The sequence below is a fragment of the Anser anser genome, assembly GCF_964211835.1.
Source record: "Anser anser genome assembly, chromosome: 4".
NCBI lineage: Eukaryota > Metazoa > Chordata > Aves > Anseriformes > Anatidae > Anser > Anser anser.
This window is the reverse complement of record NC_139724.1, coordinates 11,262,397-11,277,682: the sequence shown is the minus strand read 5'-3', so window position 1 is coordinate 11,277,682 and position 15,286 is coordinate 11,262,397. Positions and strand designations below refer to the sequence as shown.

The window sequence follows — 15,286 nt, the reverse complement described above, 5'->3', positions numbered from 1 at the left end:
AACACAGACTGTTTATGATAGTAAGGTTGCTTGTTATATAGTGTTAGTGAAAATGATATTTCATTCATAGATCTTTTTCTCATTCATCTTAGTTTGGCTTCAGATGTACATTACATGCAGGTATTGTATGTGAAACCCTTGTTTTTTATTACTAGCCTAATTTTGTGTTCTTTGTATTTCGTAGCATTTTAGTATTTAGTAGCATTTTCTGGCAGAAAGAGAATCGCTTGCTTGCAAACTCAATTACAGACAATTTGAATGTAAAAATCTCTTTCAAAAAGTTGATGTAAAAATTGTATAGTTTCCTAAAATGAGTTTAAAATAAATGATAAAGTATATTTTACAATTGCTAAAGGTAATGTTTTCAGAAATGCCTGAAAGTAAAAGAAACAATAAATTAGTCTACTTAAAATACTTGAGCTGTTTCATACCAGCTTTGGTTTCTTTGCACATGACAAAGTACTCAGTGCAGACATATACTAGATCCTAAATCATTCTTACAGTTAAGTAAGACACTTTAGGGCGTATGGTTAGAGTGCACACTTCATTGTATGTGTGTTACGGGGAATGGGAGGTTGCAAAAGCAGCCAAGCTTCTAGGTGTGAGTAAATGTCATCACTACCCTACTGAAGTACTTCTGGAAATGGCAGAATATCCTCCCCATCTTCAAAGTTTTACAAGTTTGTCTGGTCATTCTTATTGAAATTTCATGGAATTTAGATCCATTAAAAAAGCATATTTTTAAAATACTGTATTTTCTCAGTGTGAGCAAGGAGTTAGGATGACTTTTGGATTTTGACCTTGGACCAGTCTTCTTTAGGCACCAATGTATTTAAAAGTTTCCCCTATGCCTGAGGAGACTTAATCAGCTAGTCTCTCAACCACTTGTCAAATTGTTCTCTTGAATGGTATGTGTTTGCAGCTGTCTATCACTGTGCTCTACATTACTTGAAGTGCTTTTGTCTCGATTTGACAAATAAAAACGTGTAGGGTGGGAGGAAGGATGTATTCAGCAGAGCACTTTGGTTTATGAAATCATTCTCTCAGTGGACAGTTCATGGGAGCAGGACTGCAGCAAGCTGTGGGTGTACATATTTGTGAGGCATTTTTGTTGAATGATCTGAGTGATTCTTTCACGTGACAGCAAGATGCCTGTATATAAGCTCTAAAGAAGGCTCAGTGCTTCAGAACTGTACAGTGATTACCTGCTGCACCAGAAATCTGTCATTGCTAAAGGACAGGTTTCAGGAAAGATCATGATGCATTCTTTTCAGTGAATGCCTCTGTTATATGTTAGATTTGAAAATAAGAAAAATAAAACTTCCTGAAAATAGGATAGGTAATATAGTGTCTGTGGGCTTTTTTTTTCCCCTCTTTTATATATAATGACACAATTGAAGACAAGCTGTCAGATCACATTCGATTCTCTGAAATATTCTGTAGCTTAGACGAAAACAAAAGTCTTCACGCAGCAGGAAGAAAGTGAGAAGTGCATTTACGCCCGTCAAGCTTATAGACATTGTACTTTCTTATACATTTTCTTCCTCTCTTCTCTCATCCTCGCCCCCAGCCCCCTCCACTTCTAACAATTGCATCAATGATAGGAAAGCTATCAAGTTAAGCTTCATGCTTCCATAATGAAGTTGTTTTGATGCAAATAGGGTCCAATTGCTTTAGTTTCTCATCTGTGACAATCTTTAGTAACAAACCTGATAAATCAAATTGAAGCTGGAAAGCAACTGTGTAAAGCAAGATAAAGAAGTTGATTTCCTTCTTGTGTAGTTGCATTGAGGGATTTTTTTCCCCATAATTAAAAGGAAAATTTTAAAGTTTAGGGTAACATTTTTAGAGGAACAGCTTTCTGTAACTGTAACTCTCTGAAATGAAATCCGAAATGCTTCAGGATTGCCAGCTGTGCTCAGACTCTTTGAAAGAGGCACCGATGACTGGACAGACTCAGAATCACAGCCGGTTCAAGCCCCAGATAGCTCAGGATCATGGCTTTGGAAGATCTCCAAGGAGACTCTACAACCTCTCAGGACAACCTGTCCTAGTGCTTAGTCACCTGCACAGTAAAGAAGTGCTTCCTGAACAGCATTGTGATGAACAGTTTGTCACTCGGGATGGAAACTAAGTCCTAAGTTGTGGTTCTAGCAAAATCAATCAGTTGGGCCACAGAGAGAGGTGCAGCCTTGAGGGACAGGCTGGGAACATGGGGAAAATACCTGCTAGTTGGGGCGATCAGATCCTTTACCAGTGGTATAACACTTTCTAGAATAATTTTTGATGCACCTGTGGGATTATCATTCCTGAAAAAGATGGTTTTAACAACATCTAGAAAGGCAGTAAACTTCACCGTAGGCATTCCTGCGTAACTGTTGGCACAGTTCTAACATGGAGCTTCCAAATGTTTCTCCTCCAGCACAAGACAGCTTCACACCTATCTAAATCTATGCTTTCATTTTTCATAGTTGAGTGTGTGTAGTGTTTTGTTTTTACCCAGGAGACTGTAATGGGCTAAGGAGTATCATTTTACACTTTTTTAGAGAATACAAATGTTGACTTTTGTATATACAGGTCACCAGTGTTAATTTAATGCTGAATTGCTGGCTGACTCTTGGCAATTAGAAGTTTCAGGTAGAGAATAAGCGTGGAAAATCCAGTCATCAATGAAAATAAACATTTCAAGACCTTAGTGGGTGGCATTTCTTAATTAGGTTAAAGAAAAAGCCTGAGAATCCCATAGTAAATAGGTTCTGTCACCTTATATCGCCAATCACACAATGTTAAAGTGTATGTCAGCAGCATTATGGACCTTCACACCACTAAATGAGTTTTTTTATTGAGCATGGAAGGAAATGTTCCTGTGCCTTGCCAGTGGTGTTCAAATTTATGCTTTTCAGCATGCAGGATTCCCCACGCAGATGAAGAATTTTCACCAAAGTTGGTGTCATACTGGGCACAGGCTGGCCCAATGCTTAGAGTTGTTTTCCAGTAAAAGGCTTTCCAACATTCCGAAAAGGGAGGAATCAGTTTTTCTTTGTCCCAATTAAATTCAAGAAACTTGGGATTTTACTTTCTCTCTGACAACATTAACATCATCTATTATTATTTAATCCTTACCAGTTTTTAAAGCAAAAACGACTGGATAAAGAACTGTGGTAAAGACAGATGCAAGTGGGCTTGCATTATATTAAGACTGATTGTTGTAGATTTAGAGCAGTGAACTGTTAGATTGTTAGGTCTTTTTCTGGATCTGCTCTATATTAAAAACAATAAATTTACTTTTGCTTTTTTTTTCTTTCATTGCATATACTTAAACTGAGAGTTCATAAAAGAAGATTTCCTGCAAATAAGTTTTATAACTTCCCTATTATGGGCTGATGTAGCTGTTCCTTACTTGAACAGTTGTATCAATGTTATTTACTCTGGAAAAATGTTGTTTTAAATACTAAGGTATCTAACTCTCACCATTTTCCACAACACTCAACATAGTCAGCTTACAGCATTTGAATAAATGGTTCAGAAAGCTTGGGTATAACACAATTGCATAATTATGCTTTGGTTACTTGGCAATTTAAAACTATTTTCTTCCAATTTGGAATTACAGCTTTTATTGGCAGATTTGGAAACAAGAGTAAGCTGCATGTCCTCAAAATATTTGCTTCTGTTTCAAGCTTTTAATGGTTTCTTGACTGAAAAATAAAATGCAATTTTAGTAAGAAGAATTTTTTCCAATTTAAATTACTTTTTTTTTTTTTAACTATAAGAACAGGCTATTTCTAGTATTTTTTGGAAAGGAGAAATCCAATGAAATTGACTGAGTATTCCTGCCCCCCGCCCCCCATTTATTTAATCTGTTTGCATCCAAGTAAAATTAGTCGTTTTTTTTTCTCCATCCTTTCCGCTAAATGAAGACTGAGGAGATAAATTGAGTAACATTTGTATGCTTTCATTTTAATAGATTAAGTTACAAATCTTCAATAAAGAGCCAAATTCTTTGCTGCACGTTTAATACCTAGATTACATTTTCAAAATTGTAACATACGTGTGTAGGCATATCCACATACGTAAGCTTATTTGATCAGGTCCTTCCTTTCTGGATATTGTACTGGTTGCAGGAGATTCAACTTGAGTTTTTGTTGCCAGGGCAATCCCCTTTCTCTTGTCCCATTAACCTGTTCAGTCAGATATATCTATATGTTATATACAGATATATAAGATCTAAAGGTCTAAGGCATAGCGCTCTCTTTCAGAAACAGTAGCCCTGTTTCTTCAATAGAGGCTGGAGTCTGTTTGGAGGCCCTATGTTGTCTCCTTAAAATTTTGTCTTAAGACAGCTCAGACGAGTTGGCAACTCGTATTGGCATGAGTTAGACATTAATCACAGAATCACAGAATGGTTTGGGTTGGAAGGGACCTTAAAGATCACCTAATTCCAAGTCCCCTGCCAGGGGCAGGGACACCCTCTGCTAGACCAGATTGCTCAGAGTCCCATCCAACCTGGCCTTAAATACTTCCAGGGATGGGGCATCCACAACTTATCTGGGCAACCTGTTCCTGTGCCTCACCACCCTCATAGTAAAATGTCTTCTGAGTGTCTAATCTAAATCTACCTTTTATAGATTACACAGCAATGTGAGTTGTGACCTTCCAGGATGAATCCCATGGTATAATTCTGGATGATTCCAAGTTGATCACTTCTTATATTTTCTACTGTCCTAGAGACTTTCTCTCCTCCCCATATACCTGGTGGCAGTTTCTCCCAGGTATCATTCAGTAAGCCTGTCAGCCATAATTGCTTCTCACTTGCATCTTTTGGGAACAAAAATTAATATTGCCCTTCTCTTTTTCCATTGCCATTCTTAAGAGAAAGACATTCAGGTGACATTTATAAGAGCTAAGGTGTAGTTACAGTAGTTTTAAGGTCTATGAGTCCTGTGAGATCAGCTCTATAAAGATGATAAGCCACAAATAGTTGCTTTGAACTATAAGGGGCTGCTAGATGAAATATGATAGAAAATCAGTGAAATGATTTCACAGACTATATCAGAGTTCATGAAAGTTTCTTCTTACCTTATTCAATGCTTTAGAGTTTTTATGACAGTCAATTTTCACTCCAGAATTATTCTTTTCCTCCAACATCATGTAGCTTCGGAAGGCTTATGCTCTCAGTTTCAATATGCTGTCTGTAGATGTGAAATGATTGATATTAGCAAAATAGCTTGAAAACTTTAATTCACAGAACTTCCAGATCAAATTCAAATGTTTATTTCTGTCTTTATTAAGAAAGAAATAACCTAAGCATGGAAATACACGAAAACTAAGCTTAATTTACTTTATGGCACATAAATTTCTAAATGCCACAATCTTTCTCCCTGTATTTCTTTGACTTCAGATGCATTCCTGACCCAGCTCATCAGGAATTACGTTTCTTTGCTGTACCAGTTAATTCATTGCTCTGAGATGTACACTCGCTTTTATGACTTACCTTTTTGTTGGAGTTTCACAGGACCTCCATTCAGATGCATTTACACTGCCAGAAAGCTCTATTACTGCAACTCAGGGGGTGATTTGATAGTGGTAAATTAAGAACAGTTGTGTCTCACAGGAGGTACAAATACCTTTTTTGTGATCAGGTGTAGTTGCCTAATGTGATGGTAATTACTTGACTCAAGACAGTAAAAAAAATCCCTTCTAACACCACTTTTGGCTGACTCAATATTTTCTCTTTATTGTAAAGTTTCTCTGCTCCCTGAATATTTTATTTTTTTATTAAACTATAAAATTATATTAACCTAAACACTACATGACACAAGAAACTAAATTGGATTAATGTGTGAAGCCTATTAATAGCTCTGGACTGAGAGCAGACCCAGTGGTAATCAATTGCTTTGGGATAATATTAAGTTTGTGACTGACTCTAAATCATACCATGTGGTGTTTCAATTGCTGGAGCTACTGAAGTGGTGTTGAATATGGCATCCTTTACAGCAATGAAAGTGTGCAGCTTCTTTTGATGATTTCAACGTGCTGTGACAACAATATATCAGAAGGCCCTAGTCAGGAGATGGTTTTCTTTTCAAGGTTTTGATATTCTTTTTCCCTATTTTATTTCTATTAATATTTGTCACTCCTAGTTTCTTACTGTTAGCTTCTCTCTCTAGCGCAAATGATAATTTGATCTAATTTTCTCAGACAGGCTAGTTTTTAGGACTAGTTTGTAAGAGTTTATATGCAGCTTTCACAGACTTCTTCTGAACGTGGATTGGACATGTTGATTAAATATAAACTTTAATTTTTTGTTTGCAAAAGAAATATTGCATTTTTTGATTTATACTTAGTTCTTACAAGGTCAGAGAGATAATAAATAGACTTAAACAATTTAGTGTGTATAAGGAGGTAATTTTTCACAAGTTTTGTGGAATTAATGACCAACTTACTGAATCTTTGTTGTTTACTCTGGAACTTTGCTTGCTTTTATTTTGCTTGTATGTATACCTAAGGTCTGTCACAAAATCTGTGAGCTTTAGGTAAGATTTTACTAATAAATGCATTCCATACTAGTATATTAAGTAAGAAAGAATTCATTTTTCTAAAAATGTGTTGGAGAAAGTATAGCTATAATGTAATTTATTAAATGTAAAAACTAACAGTTCTTACTTACACATGTAATTTTCACGTGCCTCTATTGGCATAATTATCATCTGTTTTCTTGTAACTATCTGATAAATATTAATAATTCTAAAATTTTGATTAAAATTAATACTTACTGTTTTTTATATTTAACTCATAGCTTCTCTGTTTAACAAATGATGATTAACAGTAGTTCAACTTCTGAAAAAGAAAGTTTGAGAGCCTCCTGTCTCTTAGCATTCCATCATCCATCTTCCACAGTTGCATACTCATGGCCTCCCTATCTTGCTCTTTGATTTCTTCTAAACCACAGTTTGTGGGTATCTGTGATGTGGGTTACTTAGGAGTAATTATTATTATTATTATTTTCAAGTATTTGTATTTTTAAAGGAGCTCAGTAGTGTTATATACAAGTATAATGTATCATGGGTGTGTCTGCGTTGTGTGGTGTCTATATCTTATTTGTTTTGCTATTTGATTCTAAGTGTTTGATTTGATAAGTGTTGGAAGAGACATAGATGTGGAAGATTTCACAGCTTTGCTCAGACTGTAGTTGCCAAAATATACTTTACAAAACTATATTGTCTACCCCTAAATTCTGCTGGCTAGTATAGGAGGACATAGCTCCTCCTATATAAGTATTGTAACTCTTCTGTGTTCTGGGTGATTTATTTTTGTCAAAAGTCCAGAAATTCTCTTCATGTTCCCTTTTTCACCCAATCTTTTCTATCACCTACAAATGCAATTTTCAGTAGGAAAAAAAAAAGGGGGGGGGGTATATGTGTTTGGTCGAGATGGGTTCATGTAAAATGTACAAAATGGAACAAAAAAAACTTGTTTTTTTTTTTTTCCTCCCCTAGTACTCTTTCCCTTTGAAACCAGAATAATTTGTGCACGGTTTTATCTAATAAAGTAAAATGAGCCTTTAAGTCATTACTAATGACCGTGAGACACTGCGGGGTTAATCTTATATTCTCGAAGTTTTCTAATGAGCATAAAAAGCACATTTTTTGAGAGACTGTTTGCCTAATAAAGATTAATGGCTTTGGTGAGGAGTACAATACATTGTCTGCTTTTGCAATCAACCATAGCACGACGTTATGCCCATCAGACAGCTGGTTTGAATATACATGACGTAACATATTTTTGAGAATTCAGAAACAACCCCAATCTGCAACTCATGGGAATAAATTCAGTAATCAGTACCTCATATGAAGAGGTTTTGAAATAAACCATTGTGTTCATTGTATCTTAAAATTGTATTCCAGTTTAACAATATTGTTCTCTTGCTTGTTGAAAATAAAAGCAAAATTCAGGGGAATGTTAATGTAATAATTATCAGACACTGTAAAAAAAATAGAATATTTTAATGTTTTTTTTTTTAAGAGGTACAATAACACAACACAAAGTTTAATTTATTTATTTTTCTCTGTAAATCTCACTGTAAGTCAAAGAATGCACAGGAGAACTACCATGAGCCTCCTGTGCTTGTTATTTCATCTTATACCTCTTCAGTTTGTTCATATACTATTCCAAATTCTACACTTTTCTTGTATGCCAGCAGATTAAATGTTAGCTCATGAGACAAGAAAATTTCTGAACTCCTCCCTTTGGGGACAAGTATCCCTGAGTGAGCGTTTGCTAACTTAGCTCATGCTCTCTGCAGTATAAACTCCAGTTTTAAGATCTGGGGATGGCCAGGTTGATCGTTATGCAATTCACTGAATTCAACCAGATTTCATAGGATAGTTACTTGGAAGTTAGCCTAGTCTTCAATAGCTCTGAAGACTCCAGTTCTGAATTAAAAAAACAGGGAGGTTATCAGGGGCAGGAATGTTCATTTGGTGGTTGATCCTTGTCAGGAATTGTGACTGAAGGCAGATGATCTCTGTTCATTCCCTCTAAGGGATTTCCTAACTTCTTTAATTTTCTTGCTCCCAAGCCTACCAGGATTTCTTCTCTTAAAACATCTTCAAAACTTCGGGCTAATAAAACTTCTAAAAAAAATCCTAATAAAAGTATTCAGACTAATAAAAGATTAGTCTGTGCCTCAAAACTGAAGTGCAAAAGGAAGACCAGGAGAAGCGATGCTATACTTTTAATCTAATTTCTAACTGATGAGGTGAATTAAATTAAAACTCAGCATCTCTTGTATGTGATCGGTTTGTTATAGGCTATGAAGGTTAAAAATATTAGGCACTCATAAAGAGCCTGTGCTAGAAATCTTTGAGGAAGTTTCGCAAGTCTTCGTACAGACTTCTGTCATCTTATATATTTGAGATGAAATACATGTTTGATAAATTGGGAAATATTTTTTTTTAAACAATAAAAAGATTGTAATTGACAAGGAAAAGAGCAAGAACAAAAAAGGGAAAGACAGTCATAGCAGCAAACACACAGAAAATACAGGACAGAAGTGAAAGAAAGTAGCCAAAAGTGTATGAAAGTAATTTTTACATTTCCTAGAGATGTTTCTCTTGTCATTTGAAGCTTAAAATTCATGAAACAAGACGTGTGAAAGTTACGCTCTGTAGGATGGCAGTACAAAACGTATATTGGAGTGGAAGTCTCTTTCACAAAGAGATTTACTTACAAACCGGATAGTGAGCTGCCCTGGTATGCAGAGTGGTATTTTAGGTTACCTGGGTAAATCCTGCACTTAGACTATATTAACATTGTGTCTCACTGTTCAAATATACCTTCTGGCACTGATCCTGTGAACTCTGTGCCTTGTGTTCAATAACACATACATTAACTATTTCATTGAATTACAATTTTGTCTAGGTTTAATTTAAGTCTATACATACAGTTTGAAATAGGAAATCCGTGAACATTATGATGAAAGCCTTAATTAGAAACACAGAGGGAAGTATGTATGGTATTTATTAAATATCTGTTGGGTGCATCCTTAATTCAGGAGAGATAATGGCAAAGTCTTACTGTGTTCAGTAGGGCCAGGCTTCTAAAAACATTTGAGTTAAATTATTGGCTTGTGTTCAATGAAATGGATTTTTGTGTGTCTGTTTGAGTTTATGCATGTATATAATCTATATTTATTAACTGATATATGCAAAGTGCATATGAATTTCTGTTATAGTATCTTTTAGTGTCACAGAAATGTATTTTGATCCTTTCCATACATCTTTCCGTAAAAATTTCCAAAATTTCCTGGATTTCTTAGATATCTACCACTGTTCCTGAAACAAGAGCCTAATGCCAGGCCAACAGCCAGCCAGGAAAATTTGCATGAGAATTATTCCCACAAAAGCATTGATGTTGCTTAATCCACTAGACATAAACTACTGTCAGAAAATCCCTCCACCTGTATGGACAAAAAAAAAAAAAAAAAGAAAAAAAAAGACCAAATTAGCAACTTTTTTCTTCTTTTTTTCTCCAAGGTTGGAATTATTATTATTATATTTCATTTATTATTACAGAAGATACTGCAGTCTCCTTGCAGCAGGTACTGTCTTTGTGTGTGCTGTGATCAGCCACACTAGCCTTTTACTTGACACACTGCCAACATGGCTTTATGAATTAAGCCATCTTTTCAATATAGTATTTGTACTATTCAATGGTATTACACCTGAGTACATTACTGTTGAAATTGCTTAAGAAGCAAATTTGAGGGGGAAAAAAATTGAGAGGCTATATGGTCTGAACCTAGAAGAAGTTTAAACTATATCACTGAGAGAACATTTTACTAAAAACGTACAAGTAATATCTCCTGGGGGGGACTTGTTGGCATATGTAAGTACAGATGGTGATTTGGGATCTCCCCCTGGCCCTTGCCACAAGTCTTTGGTTAGCTGCTGTTAAAATGAGATTTAAAGAATTTGCAGTTTGCTAAATATATATATATAAATATATATATATATATATATAAATATTATATATGTATATATATATATAAAGGAAGGAAAAAAAAAGAAATATTTACCTTTGTCAATTAGTTGACCTAGGCAAATGCTATTTCATAAAGGAATTTTTTATTACTTTTATGTTAAGGGTAGGGTTGCAATTAAATTCGTTGGAAGGTTTTTTTTTCACTGTTCATTCATCTGTCATATGAAGCTAATAAATATTAAGAGATGTAAGATGCATTGGGCTACAATAGCATAGAGTAATATATTGTGCCCTTTTTAAATTTTAGAGGCTTTTTGGGCCTTGGTGCTTCACAGGTTCATGTTGAACAAAAGGATGAACATTCAATTGAAAAGCTAATCTGGATGCGAATGACTTCAGTACCCCTTTAAAGGTGGTGGAAAATAAGTGATTCTTTAGTAATATTGAAGTTACCCACACAGAAAAACAAAACGCAATATGAAAGTGAAATAGAAGCAAGAAAACCCGTTATGACCAACTAGTAAAAGAGATGGGAAAAATATTTGGAAGTAATGGCATGCAGAATAGAGCTTATTCTGACATACCATATTAAACAGTGCTTTGCCTGAAGTAGAAATGATAAATCATCCCGTATTTATGAAATAATAGTAGATGTGCTTGAAATGGCTAGAAAGAGTGGGAGGTTTAAATAGACTTTGTGCTGCTTGTGCTGAGGAAAGTTCAATGCTGTAATGGATTATGTAAATAAAGTAATATAGATAGTGTTTCAATAGGGAGGTGACGAAGTCTAATAATTGTAAAATGCTGTCAATTTTCTTTGCAAAAAGACAAGTTCGCAAAGTAATTCTACTTTGTTTCATAAATATACTGGGTCTTGAGGTGAGATAGTTGTGCAGATTGTGCTTATATCAACTGAGGTGCAAAGAAGCAGTAAAATTCATACCCTCATTTTTATTTTAGCAGCGTACATTAACACTATCAAGATTTTAGTCCTTATGGAAGAAATATTTACAAAAGTAATATTTGTAAAAATATTACAAAAATATTTGTAAATGCAAGGAGTGAAGAAATTATTATTGTATAGTAATAAATTGAGACCGATTACCTCATCAAAATAGTATTTTTAGACAAATCAATTTTCACTTAACAGCTCTCAGAGAACTGTTATTACATGTCTGCTTACTGAGCAGTCTTGTGCAATGTGAGCAAATCTGCATTCTTGTGCAGCACTCTTCTCAAAAATATGATACAGATCTTGTTTTTTGCTCCAGTGAATGAGCCAGACCAGGTCAATGTTGATGGTTAATGTTAAACTTGTGTTTATTAAGTTGTGTCAGAGCACAGCTTTGCATGCATGCAGGGAAACCATGCATCTCTGTGGAATGGTTACATACATATATCTTTGGTGTAGTTTTGTACCTGTGAGATATATGTGTGTGTGGAGAAGCCATGGAAAGTGCACGGTACTTTATCCCAACATTCCCTAAATGATGAAGTCTTTTGGGTTCCTATTTGCTTGCCACAGTTTTCAAAATCCATGTAACACCCTAGGCTGCTGAGGGCTTAATGATCTCCTGCTACTTGTGCTATTAGGCAGTTCCAGCCGGATTCATTTGCAGATTCCAGTACTCTTTGCTGAGGAGTAAGCCCTGGGGGCTTTAGTTGCACTGCAAGAAATTAAAGCTATAGTTTTGTAGTTGTGCTTGTCAGTTTGTTTTCTTTTATCTAAATAGTCAGGGTCAGACCACAAGTACAGACTAGAACAGAAACTTCCCAGTTTATTTGGGTGAGACCAAATACAAATTCGAGTCAGTGGCTTGAAGGGAATTTGCCAAAATTGCAAATGAGATCTGTTATAAACTATTGAAGTCATTGCTGTTGAAAAGGTCTGTAGCCTTTTGCAGAGGTCAGTGAGGGCTACAAGCACTGAACGCATTTGGATTCAATCAAAATTTCTTAATAAATATGTCACAGAAAGCAGGAAAGTGTGAGAAGAAAGAATTTCCCTATTATCTTCTCTAAAATATCCGTCTAACTAAACATCAGTAGGATGACACACCTACTGTATATATTTCTACTTCTTATCTAGAAATAAGGTCATATTCTTATGAAACATAAGAGGGATTTAGTCATATAAATAAATCAAAGCACACTTAAATAATTTTCATTGAAAAGTCTTAGCTATAGCTTTTAAGTTAAGAAATAGTTTTCCTGTTTCTTTTTAATACTTTGTTCTCTACTTCAACAAAATAGAAAAGTCTTTCATAAATTAAACCATTTGGAGACTTTTTTCCTGTGTACATACAAGATTACTGAATATTGATGAAATTTTATATTAGAGGTTACAACCTCAAAATACAGCACAATTTCCTTCTAGATCAAAAACCTGACAACCAATCTGCTTTTCTTCCAGTTTACAGATTATTGTTTTATTTTGTTTCTACTCATGCTGATGTAAAACCCTGATGTGTTGATTTTCACTCTTACTGTATTTTACAAAATAAGGCAAGGCCAACCGTACAAATAATGAAAATGTCCATTCTGGTCATATAGTAATGATATTTAATAATTCATAAATTCTCCTAGCAGGCTGGGATCAGCAGGTCATGATGTCTGACCTCTTCTGAAAAATAAGCACAAGAATTTCTTTCAGGAAGTCTTTCTCTAGGAATATTACAGCTATGAAATAATATGTCACTCATAATATAATATAATATACGAATTTGCTACTTCAACCCAGATGGATCAGATCACTTTTCTTTATGTAATGAATGTGAAATAGGTAAAAATTTATTCCAAGTATTAGGAAGCTTGGACCTTATTTGGGGTAAAATGCGCGCTGTGAAGGGCTTGAGCATACTTAGCAATATAATTAGCATACTAAGGGAGAAAGTGCTAGGAGAGGTTGCAGATCACTAGTAATGGTGTCAAGGGTTAAAATTTCTCAAGGACTTTTTAGTAACAATTCTAGTTTCAGGAGTATCTTACACACCTTCTAATTCTCTCTCATCATCTAATTGTTTTAAATTATAGAATATAGTACTTAATTACTTAAGACACCTTCTAAAGTTTACCTGTCATTTCTTAGACTATTCTCTAGGAGTTTTGAAGATTACAGGTGGTCAGATCCTATATTTTGTGTGCTTCTAAAAGAAAAGGATACAGAACAAAAGTGCTTTTTGTAATAATTTTACTATAGCGGTTCTAGCACAGGAGATTGCCCTCTCCCCTGCTTTTCACCATTTCATGGAGCAAGACACTCTTCCAACTTTCTTTCATTTAGATAGACCACCAGAAAAAATAGTTAGAAATATATTTATTTATTTATTTATGAATACCGTGAATAGCGCAACCTCAATACATACAGAGCTTTATTATTATTACTTTTTCTGGGCTGTGCCTTATACATTTAGCAAATGTTCTCTCATGCTATGTATTCCTGTCTCATCTGAGCCTTGCTTTATCCCATTTCCCACCTATGCCAAAGCAAAGGCTGCAGAACACACCTTTTGGAGTTCTGTGGCTGAATGTCTGCTGTGGATCAAGTGTTCTTTGAATTTGAGTCTGAGGTGGACTATCTAATCTAATCTTGGGGGTATCACATAACTATTGGTTCATAAAAAATATTTTACTTAACTTTCAGCATGAGTTTCAGCTGCACACGTAATTTGCACATAGTAATGTGTTTCAAACCTTAAGACGACTAAAATAATATTTCCTTGTTTAGAGTATTACAAATATACAAGAAAGAGATGGATTTCTGATGAATTTCTAGTTTTGCTTGTGTTAGGAAGATAACTTCAGGCTTCACAATACTATAAACATTTTTGTGACTGATAAATGTATGAGGTGTTGCAACAAGATTAATTACCTAAAAATATAGCACTATATGCTTGTTTTTGGACTGTTTGGTCTCTGTTGATGTCAGTATAACCTCTATTCAAGTTTTGAACTTTTTCCCTAAGAAGCACTGTTTGGACCTTGATATTAAGATCCTAAACATAAATATGTTATTTTTTGTAGGTGATTAAATCCAAAGAAAACATGAATTTCTAGAAAATAAAAAATAAACAAGAGAAGCAAACAAAAAGCACTTTTGTCTATATTTCTGTAATTACTTCCCAGATTCTGTCATTGTGTGAATGCAGTACTGAATCAGTTACCTGCTTTGGTTGCCTCATTGTGTAAGCATACTTTAGAAAATTCTTGGCTACTCTCATTTACTCTTTCTTTTCCCTTTGTCTCCAAAACCAAGGACTTTGCAGCATAGACTCCCTCCCACCTGTGTCAGTGACTGAATTTTGAAACAACTCTTTCATGCTCATGTTTTTTCAAAAATGCTGCTACCAGCTAGAACTTACTCACTGATATGCTGATACATGCCTTGGAAATACGGGAAGTAGCAAGAACGGTTGAGGTATGCTTCCATTCAAGTCTGGAAACTAGTTTTGCATTATATGATTATTGACAGGTATTTTAGAGGCAGTAAGGGGATTAGGCATTTGGCTCCAGATGAAAACAGCAGAAGCTGGTACAGAATCCTGGAATATCAGAGGCTATGTGAATTCTACTTTGTTAGTCAGTTTTGAGTTGCTATTGTCAGTCAGACTATTATCTTACTCTATCATCTTCTTCATCTTAACAATTTTTCTTCGATTATTTATGAAATTAATATTTTCATACCTGTTGCTGTTCTCCAATACATTGTATTCCTGTCTTTTTAAACTTCAGCTAATTTCTACCTCTTATAGTCTGTATTTGTGACAAATGACATGGCTGAGTTTATGTACTGCAAACATAAAAG

At 34.9% G+C, this 15,286-nt stretch overlaps 1 protein-coding gene and 1 long non-coding RNA gene across 12 annotated transcripts in view; one reads left to right on the top strand and one right to left on the bottom strand.

The window, feature by feature from the left end:
• Nucleotides 1-15,286, top strand: part of CCSER1 (coiled-coil serine rich protein 1) — a 735,828-nt gene that overhangs the window by 280,146 nt on the left and 440,396 nt on the right. The window lies entirely within an intron of this gene.
• LOC310898300 lies at nucleotides 3,932-5,988 on the bottom strand. Its single transcript, XR_014583183.1, has 3 exons — nucleotides 5,492-5,988; nucleotides 5,077-5,189; nucleotides 3,932-4,178 (listed from the first exon to the last, which is right to left on the bottom strand). It is a non-coding gene; the product is annotated as an uncharacterized lncRNA (long non-coding RNA).